At 47.2% G+C, this 8,301-nt stretch overlaps 1 protein-coding gene across 2 annotated transcripts in view; it reads right to left on the bottom strand.

Annotated features, from left to right (window-relative positions):
• Positions 1 to 8,301, bottom strand: part of ATP4A (ATPase H+/K+ transporting subunit alpha) — an 83,057-nt gene that overhangs the window by 21,914 nt on the left and 52,842 nt on the right. The window lies entirely within an intron of this gene.

Here is an 8,301-nt window from a genome sequence, read left to right as displayed (position 1 = left end):
CAAGTGATTTCAGAAAGGATCCAAGACTATGGGGAGTAACTAGGACACAAGGGAGAGAGAACCAGAAGGGTGACATAAGATGAGGTGGGGAGTGAGGGGGTCAGGGAAGGTCTGTCTGGGGAGAGGACATGCAAGCTGAGACCTTGGATGAGGGGCCAGCCATGAGAAGATCTGGGCAGTTCCAGGCGGGGGGTGGGTACAAGTGCAAAGGTCCTGAGGTGGAAAGGAGAGTCATGTGTTCCAGAAACAAGTACTGTGCAGCTAGAGTGTGGAGAGGCAGGAGGAGAGAGCTGGACACCTGGGGGAGGTATCTGGGTTTGAGGCCAAGAGCCACAGGAACAGGGAGGGTTTAAGCCAGGGAGGGACAGAATCTGATTTAGGTTGTGGACTTGCTCCAGGTGCCCTAAGCAGAATGGAGAGTGGAAGGCAGAAGATTTCTGCCTTGCCTGAGGACAGAGCCTGACAGTTCCATTCTTAGAAGGAATGGGGCAGGGCCCTGACCCCTGGGTCCGTTGGCTGTGGTGGGATTTGGGCATGGAAGGGGGTGCATCTGGCATAGAGAAGTCTCTGGGAAACGTCAGCCAGGAACAAGCCATGTGGGATCTGAGTATGTCTCTATCTGTCTGTGCATGTACGTCTGTCTCCCAAGATGATGGACTCAGCAATGCCCTTCACATGTCAGGCAGTCACCCTCCTCAGTCTCTGGAAGCATGGAAGTTGGAAGGGGCAGGGGTTGTGCAGGCAGAAATCACGCCGCCCAACAGTTCTCACCTTGTACCAGCGAAATCACCAACATAGGCTGTTAAGACCGAGAACCCCTTCCATGGCAGAGGGTTCCTTGGCTGGTGTACTTCTTGCTTGGTGGATCCCATGGCTGGTGGTCATGTGGCTCTTGGCCAGTGGGCTACATCCCAGGGAGACCATCATTCCCAGTGCTCCATCTCACTAAGGGTTTGACGTACAACCCTGAGCAGACCCATTGCTTGGTGGAGTGTCAACAAATAGAAACGAACTGCGAGGGCTCTGCGCCGCCTCACGCTCCCTCCAGGGGCTCACTCAGCTGGTGAAATTCCCTTGGATTACAGTCTAATGTCTGCTTTGTCCACAAAATCAGATATAAGGACAAGACTAGGAGAAAAGCTGAAAACAGAGCTAGGTGCTTGTGCCTGGTGCATGTGTCTGGAACCTGCCTACTGTAAAATATAGATTAAAAGAAACCTCAATTCAATAGAGCTAAGAGACCAGAAGGGGGCGCTCTCATGCCCTGTGTCAATAGCAGAGCCCAATGGGAAGAGCAGACTCCTCTTTCCTGGCAAGGACTTAATCAATGAAAAGCCATGGGCTCTTTGTTTACTATCGCCTTCCCAACTTCCTTTTCTCCTCTATAAAAGCATTACCCTTCCCTTGCATTTTGGAAACTTGCACATGCCTCACCATGGTTGCAGACCCCAACTGCAATTCTCTACTGACCCTGAATAAACCTATCTTTGCTGGAGAAATATCTGGCAGTCTATTTGTTTCAGGACAACACTACCCTGTGCTTCTTGTTCTGTCAAAGAATGGGTTTTCTTCTCTGTTATTTGCAAATAATGAATACAGATGGATTCCTACATTCTTGTCAAAACTTGTTGACATCAAATTTAGCTATTCTTTGGGTATACAGTGGTATCCCATTGTGGTTTTAATCTGTGGCTGATTGGTCAGAAGCCCAGGTAACAATGTAGGCTTGCAACTGGCATCTGGAGTGGTGGGGAGTAGGGCAGCCTTGTAGACTGAGCCCTCAACTTGTGGAAGCTGATGTGACATCCAGATAGATAGTATCAGAATTGAGTTGAATTGTAGGACAGCCAGTTGGTGTCTGAGAATTGTTTGTTGGTGTAGAGACCACACCCCCAAAATTGAAGTTGGTACCAGAACCTATTTAGAGATCTTCTACATTCAATTTAGGCATGGAACTCAATCTGTTTAAAACAGAAACCAGAGCCTGTGTTCTCCCTGTTTAATACCTCCAATGGTTTCAATTCACATTTAAAAATCCAACCTTCTCCCTGTGACCTTTTTTCTAGGCTCTCTGTGATCTGCCTTCTGCCCACCCTCTGAGCTTACTTTGCAGCACTCCCATCACTACACTCCAGCCCCATAAGTCTTCTTTTTCCTCCCGGAACAAGCCAGGCTCCTTCCTGCCTCAGGGACTTTGCACTTGCTATTCTGCTTAGAACCCTCTTCCAGATTTTTCTGTGGCTTTCTTCCTTTCTCTCACTTCAGGCCACAGCTCAGATATTAGCTCCCCAGTGAGGGCTTTCCTTCACCACTCTGTCATTAAGTCCTTCTTCCTCCTTCTCCAATTTTATTCTTTTTCATAATGTTGACCACTACCTCGAACTGTGCTGCCCAGGACAGTAGCCACTAACCACATGTGGCAAAATTAACTTAAATTATTTATAATTAATTTACATAAAAATTGAGTTCTTCAGTTCCACTAGCCACATTTCTTGAACGGCATACGGCCATATGTGGCTAGTGGGTACCGTATTGGACAGAGTGGATTATAGAGCATTTTTATCATTGGCTGAATGTTCTATTAGAGAACACTGACCCAGAACTATCTTATTGCTTCATATTTTACTCTTTTTCCTGTGCCCTCTGAATATAGAGTGTAAGTATTATGGAGGCAAATACCTCATCTATCTGAATCACTAGCACAGTAGAATGGTTGCCCAATAAATGTTCACTGAATATATGAATAAGCCCCATGGTACTCAGTGTAGTGGACACACAGGGGCATGTGAACACATGTGCACATACACATACATACAGTAGATGATAGAAAGCAGAAACTTCCTCATTGACTCCGTTGCACTTAAAAATCTGATGGAGGGGAGACTTCCCCCAGTAAAGGTAAGTTACTGATGTTCAAGTTCAAAGGCTCCAAGAGGACCCAGGAGGTACAGTCCATCACTCTCTGAGGGAAGTGAGCTTTCAAGATGATCTCATACTTTCTGCTTCAAGGCTCTGACTACAATGGAGCAGATGATCACAGAGGAGCCCACCAGGATGCTTGAGATACTGAAGCCCAAGGCCAGTCTGGAATTTATCCGTGCTTTCCTCTGATTCCCAAGGAGGTTGGCTTCACGGGTCTGTGGGGATGAAGGCAAGCTGGTGGAAGTATTTCCAAGGAGGAGGGAGGTGGAGGAGGGGCATCCCTGGGAAGAGGTAGAGAGTGCAAGATAGGAATAGCGGTGTGAGGGAGCTAAGGGCAAGGTTCAGCCCCTCAGGGGAAAAAGGAAGGAAGAAGGGAGCCAGGATGAGGGCATGTGGATGTGGGTAGAACACAGGAGGAGGAGGAGGAACGAGGTGTGGGGGTCCTGGGGAGAAGCAAGGGCAGCAAGATGGTGAAGAGGGAGGGAGTAAATCCCCCAGGAGAAAAAAGAGAAGGACCCAGGGAGAGTAGGGAGGTGGGATGGGACCGAGGAGGTGGACCTGGGGAAAATGGGAGTTGGTGGTAGCTGGGTGGTGCCCACCTTAATGGAGAACAAGAGGGCTGGTATTGCCAGCAGAATGAAGAAGAAGATGGAAATGACGGCGAGAACCAAATAATCCTTTTCTGGGGGATCCAAGGACATCAGGATGACTCGCTGCATCGGGTAGACGTTCTGCATTGGGATAACCTGCTGCACTGGAGCAACCTTGGACTCTAGGTCCCTGGGATCAGTCCCAGTAGCCATGGACCTTGGCTTGAGGAGGGCAATCTGCAGACAGGGGAAATGGGACCCAGAGAGGGAACATTTGAGTTCCCAAGAAATGAGGACCTCCTTAAACAACCCCTCTGCCTAGAAAGGCACTTAAAACGGAGACTGCCCCAAACCAGGGGATACTACACCAAGCCAGAACCCACCACACCTCCATGTTCCTACATAACAGCCTTGATGGCCCTATAAGACAATTCAACCCCCCTCTGTCCTCTCCTAACCACTCCCATTACCCCATCTATGTTTCCCTCACCCCCTAACTGCTCTCTTCCTCTAAATTCTCCCTACCTATTCCACATAGACACACTTAAACTCCCCCATCCTTTTCTAATAACCCATCACAAACCTAGTTGATGTCCCTAGGACTTCCCTTTGCCTCTCAGTCCCTGAAGCAGTCTTGGGGATTTGAGTCACTGGGTGTGGTTTCTCTACTGACCACCATTTCATTATGACTGGCTGCTCCCACATAGGCGTGTCTCATGTGCCCAGACCTGGCTTCTGATTGGTTCAGTGTATGTAAGGGGTGTTACCTAGCCAATCCCCTTTCTTCCTGCCCTCTCAATTGAGTCAATGAATAAGGGGTCTGGGTTACAGTTATTTGCCCTTTCTGTTGTTCTTCCCAGCTTGAACTCCTGATTGGTTCAACAAATACTGTGTGGGTCTCACTTCCAGACTGAATCTGAGTGCCAGGCACAGTTCTAAGCTTTTTATATACATTAACTTACTTAATCCTCATGACAGAATGAGGGAGAAACTAGTATTATCCCCATTTTAAAGATGAGAAAACAGATGCACAGAGAGACTAACTGACATGCAAGAAGTGGCACAGCAAGTCAGTGGCGTGGCAGAGATTTGGACTTAGGTAGTCTGGTTCCAAGGTTCAGGAGTGTTGATTCAGTTCACATTTATCTGTTACCTGGGTTTATTTGTTTGATCATTTTAAATTCCAGAGACAAAAGGAGAGTCAGAACATGGGACCATGCTACCATCTTTTCAGAATCTCCATCCCAGTTGCATATGCTCACGTCTCACCCATCTTAAAAAAAAAATTACTCTCACTCCCATAATCCTACCCTAGTCCTCCCTTTCTTGGCCCTTCATAGACAAACTTCCTGAAAAGAGTATCTATATCATTTCCACTTCCACATCTCACACTCAATCCATGGCTCTCTGAAATCAGGCATTGGGGCCCACATTCTTCTCAGCTGTTTCACTGCCTCTTGTTTCTCCTTCACCTATAAAATTTCGGAAAGCAATATCTACATTCTGCCTACACTGTCCCTGTTCTTGCAAACCATTTGAGTCATTGCATGATAGAACCTGACCCCACTGACTATGAAGTTCCCCTCACCAAAGGCAACTATCCTCTTAAATCCAGAGGACACATCTCAGGTCTTGATGCTCTGTCCCTGCCCTCCTTTCTGAGACCTGTCCTGGCTCTTTCCTAACTCTGGGCCAGGTGTCTTCTTCCCTCTCCCACTCTCCGGAGCCACAAGGCACTCTGGAAAGTTGGCACCAAGGGTGCTGGAGGAGATTTCTTGGGAACCAACACCTGTACAGACTTGCCCCTGAAAACAAAGCCTATCAGAGGGTAGATTCTCTAAGCTTATTTAGGTGAGAGGTCAGCATGTCTGTCTGATGAACTAGTCAGCTGTTGAAAGTAAAGGGAGGGGCAGGGCTTGACTATCTCAATAATGGAAAAGCAGATGATGCCTTCAGTCTTGTAGTTGACTAGGAGTCAGGAGGAGGTAGGCTTGTCCCTTCCCAACTAAGGATTCTCACCAAATCCTTTACTTTCTGGAAATTGAAATCCAAGAGTCCAAGCCAAGAAAGCTACTACATACAGAAAGAAGGGCCAAAAAATAAAAAGGAAAAGAGTGAGTGAAAGAAGAAAAAAACAAGAAGCAACAGGTACATGGTAGAGAGGGAGTATTCATCAAATCTGTCCACTGCCTTTAGTCATCATAAACTTCCCCTTGGGAATCCCAGCCGTTGTCTATACTGTGAAGATGGGGCACTGTCTCCACTGCCCAAGACCTAACCTGCAGTGTATACAACCCCTTCTCCATTCCTGCACCTACTTCTGCTCACAACTGAGCACTGGAGGTGGAAGTTGTTCAGGCCCCATCACCTTTTTGGAGATCCTAAATAGTTCCCTCAATTCACTCTATAAACTCACACATTCCTTCCAACAACCACCAGCACCCTATAGATCAAGAAAGCCAGCTAGGAAGCAAACTGCCACATAGCAGAAATACTCATGTCAAATGCTCTTCCCGAGTTTCCTGTCACTAAACTGCACATAAATGTAGTTTCTACATTCAGTTTCTTGTTGGTTAGGTGGCCCTCCAGCCGAGGGACACACCAGCTAAGGGTCATTCAAGTCAAAGGATTCACCAGACAAGGGATGCATGAGCCCAGGCACACAGAACCCAGACAAGTCACCATCCCAAAGCCACCTCGGACAAGAGACTCGCTATTCAAGAGGATCCCCACCCCCCCTGCACCCCACCAAACCAAGGTTCCCACCATCCAAGGGACTTGCTAGAAACCAATCTATATTCTTCATTCTACCCATCTTTGAGTTCTGTCCCCCTCCCCCACCTCATAATTTTTGCTTTGGAATTTCCACTTTGACCCTTGAAGTGATCTGAACCAATTCATTCTGTCGAGCACAACACCATGCACTGGTTACTAATGCCGGGAGAGGAGTCTAACTGCTATCCCCACATTGGCAAAGATCATCACGATGCCGACCACCAGAAATGGAAGTCCAAACCTTTCTGCCTACTACATCTTGGTATAGGAGTCACCAAGGAAAACAGAATACAGTCAAACACTGGATGGAACAACACTTCTACTCTCATAGACAAGAGGCAGAGCAAGGTCAGCTCCATCAGTGGGCATCTGTCCCACACAGCTAGTGGGTACAGTTGGCCTACATGAACTCTTGTCCTGCAGCAGGCGGACTCTGATCCCTTCCTCCTGGAGTCTGAAATACTAAACGCTGGGGTGTGTGTCTGAAAGCTATTGATCCATATACTCAAGAAGAACAAAGGAATCCACACTGAACCTGAAACAGGGAAAGATAGTCCCACACAAGGTGGTAGGCTCTGCAGGTTGTATGGGCTCTTTATATCTTGGTAAGGAAGTATTCCAACCCAAGGCCCATTGTTATGTGGAAAGAGGAGGCTGAAAGTCTATCCAGGTGGGACTGCTTTTCCCAGCACATGCCATGAAGAATTTTCTGATTTCCGGATTGTGTGTGTTGCTGTTGTTCTTGTTGCTGCTTCCGGGTCCCTGACTGTGCTTGAATACAGTTATGTCTTTGACAAACCATGTTGGAGTATATATTTCTGGGCTTCACTGTGTTACCTCCTCCTACCCACTTACAACTCCCTGAAAATTGGATCATCACATCCTCTGTTTCCCTAAAATCACAAGCCAAGGGACCTATGTTAAAACCCAGAGGTTTAGCATCCATTGATGGTTCTTACCAGAGTCAGTAATTACTATGGTGTTTGAATGGTTGCTAATTTTCTAACGATGCATAACAAATGCCCATAACATTAACTCAGAGTTCTGTAGGTTACAATGGCTGAGTTCTCTACTCAGGTTCTCACAAGGCTGAAATCAAGGTATTGGCCTGTGTTCTCATTTTGGAGCGAAGACCCTCTTCCAAATGAATTTGGTTATGAAAGGATTCAGATCCCTACTGTTGTAGACTTAAAGCCCCCAACTCCTTGCTGGCTTTCATCTGGGAGCCACTCTTATCTCAAGGCTGCCTGCATTCCTTGCCATGTGACGCCCTTCATCTTAAAGCCAGCAATGGAGGCTCTCCCTTGCCTCTAATCCACCTCCTGCCTAGAATCGTTTTTTGCCAGTAAAGTCGTCCCTCTTAAGAACTCCACTGATCAGGTTAGACCCTCTGGGGATATTCCTCCTATCTTAACATTAACTGACTGGGGACCTTAACTACATCTGTAGAATTCCTTCACAGCGGCACATAGATTAGTACTTGAAGGAATAACTCGGAGGTGTATATACACCAGGGAGCAGGAATCTTGGGGCCATCTTAGATTCTGCCTACCACAATGGCAATTTTCCATTTCCATCATTCCATCGACATTTATTAGATGGCATTTTACTATAAGAAAGATGTTACCCCCTTTCACCCTTTTTTCTTTCTTTCTTCCTGTCAGAATGGACTAGAATTCTTTCTTAATTTAATATTTTATACTCTGTTACTGACATTTTCATTTCCGTTCCCTTTGGTTTGTAAGCCTCCTAGCTTTCTCAGTCGGCTTGTCTACTTCCTCGCTCATGCAACTCTTGGGAGGCGTCCCTGGTACCGCGCTCCTGCCCTCTCCGTGGATAGGGTCTTCAGGAAAGAGGAGCCAGGATTCAACCTTATGACTTCCAACCAATTCCTATCAGCGTGGGCAGAGTCAATGTCCTGAGAGAGGATGGAGCACCCTCCGAGTCCTGGAGGAGCAGAGCAGTTGGACCACGCCCCCTTACGTGGGCAGCCAATCAGGACTTGGGCTGGTTT

This window comes from Camelus bactrianus, chromosome 9 (assembly GCF_048773025.1).
Source record: "Camelus bactrianus isolate YW-2024 breed Bactrian camel chromosome 9, ASM4877302v1, whole genome shotgun sequence".
Taxonomy (NCBI): domain Eukaryota; kingdom Metazoa; phylum Chordata; class Mammalia; order Artiodactyla; family Camelidae; genus Camelus; species Camelus bactrianus.
Note: the sequence above shows the minus strand (reverse complement) of the source record. Positions and strands in the feature narration are given on the sequence as shown.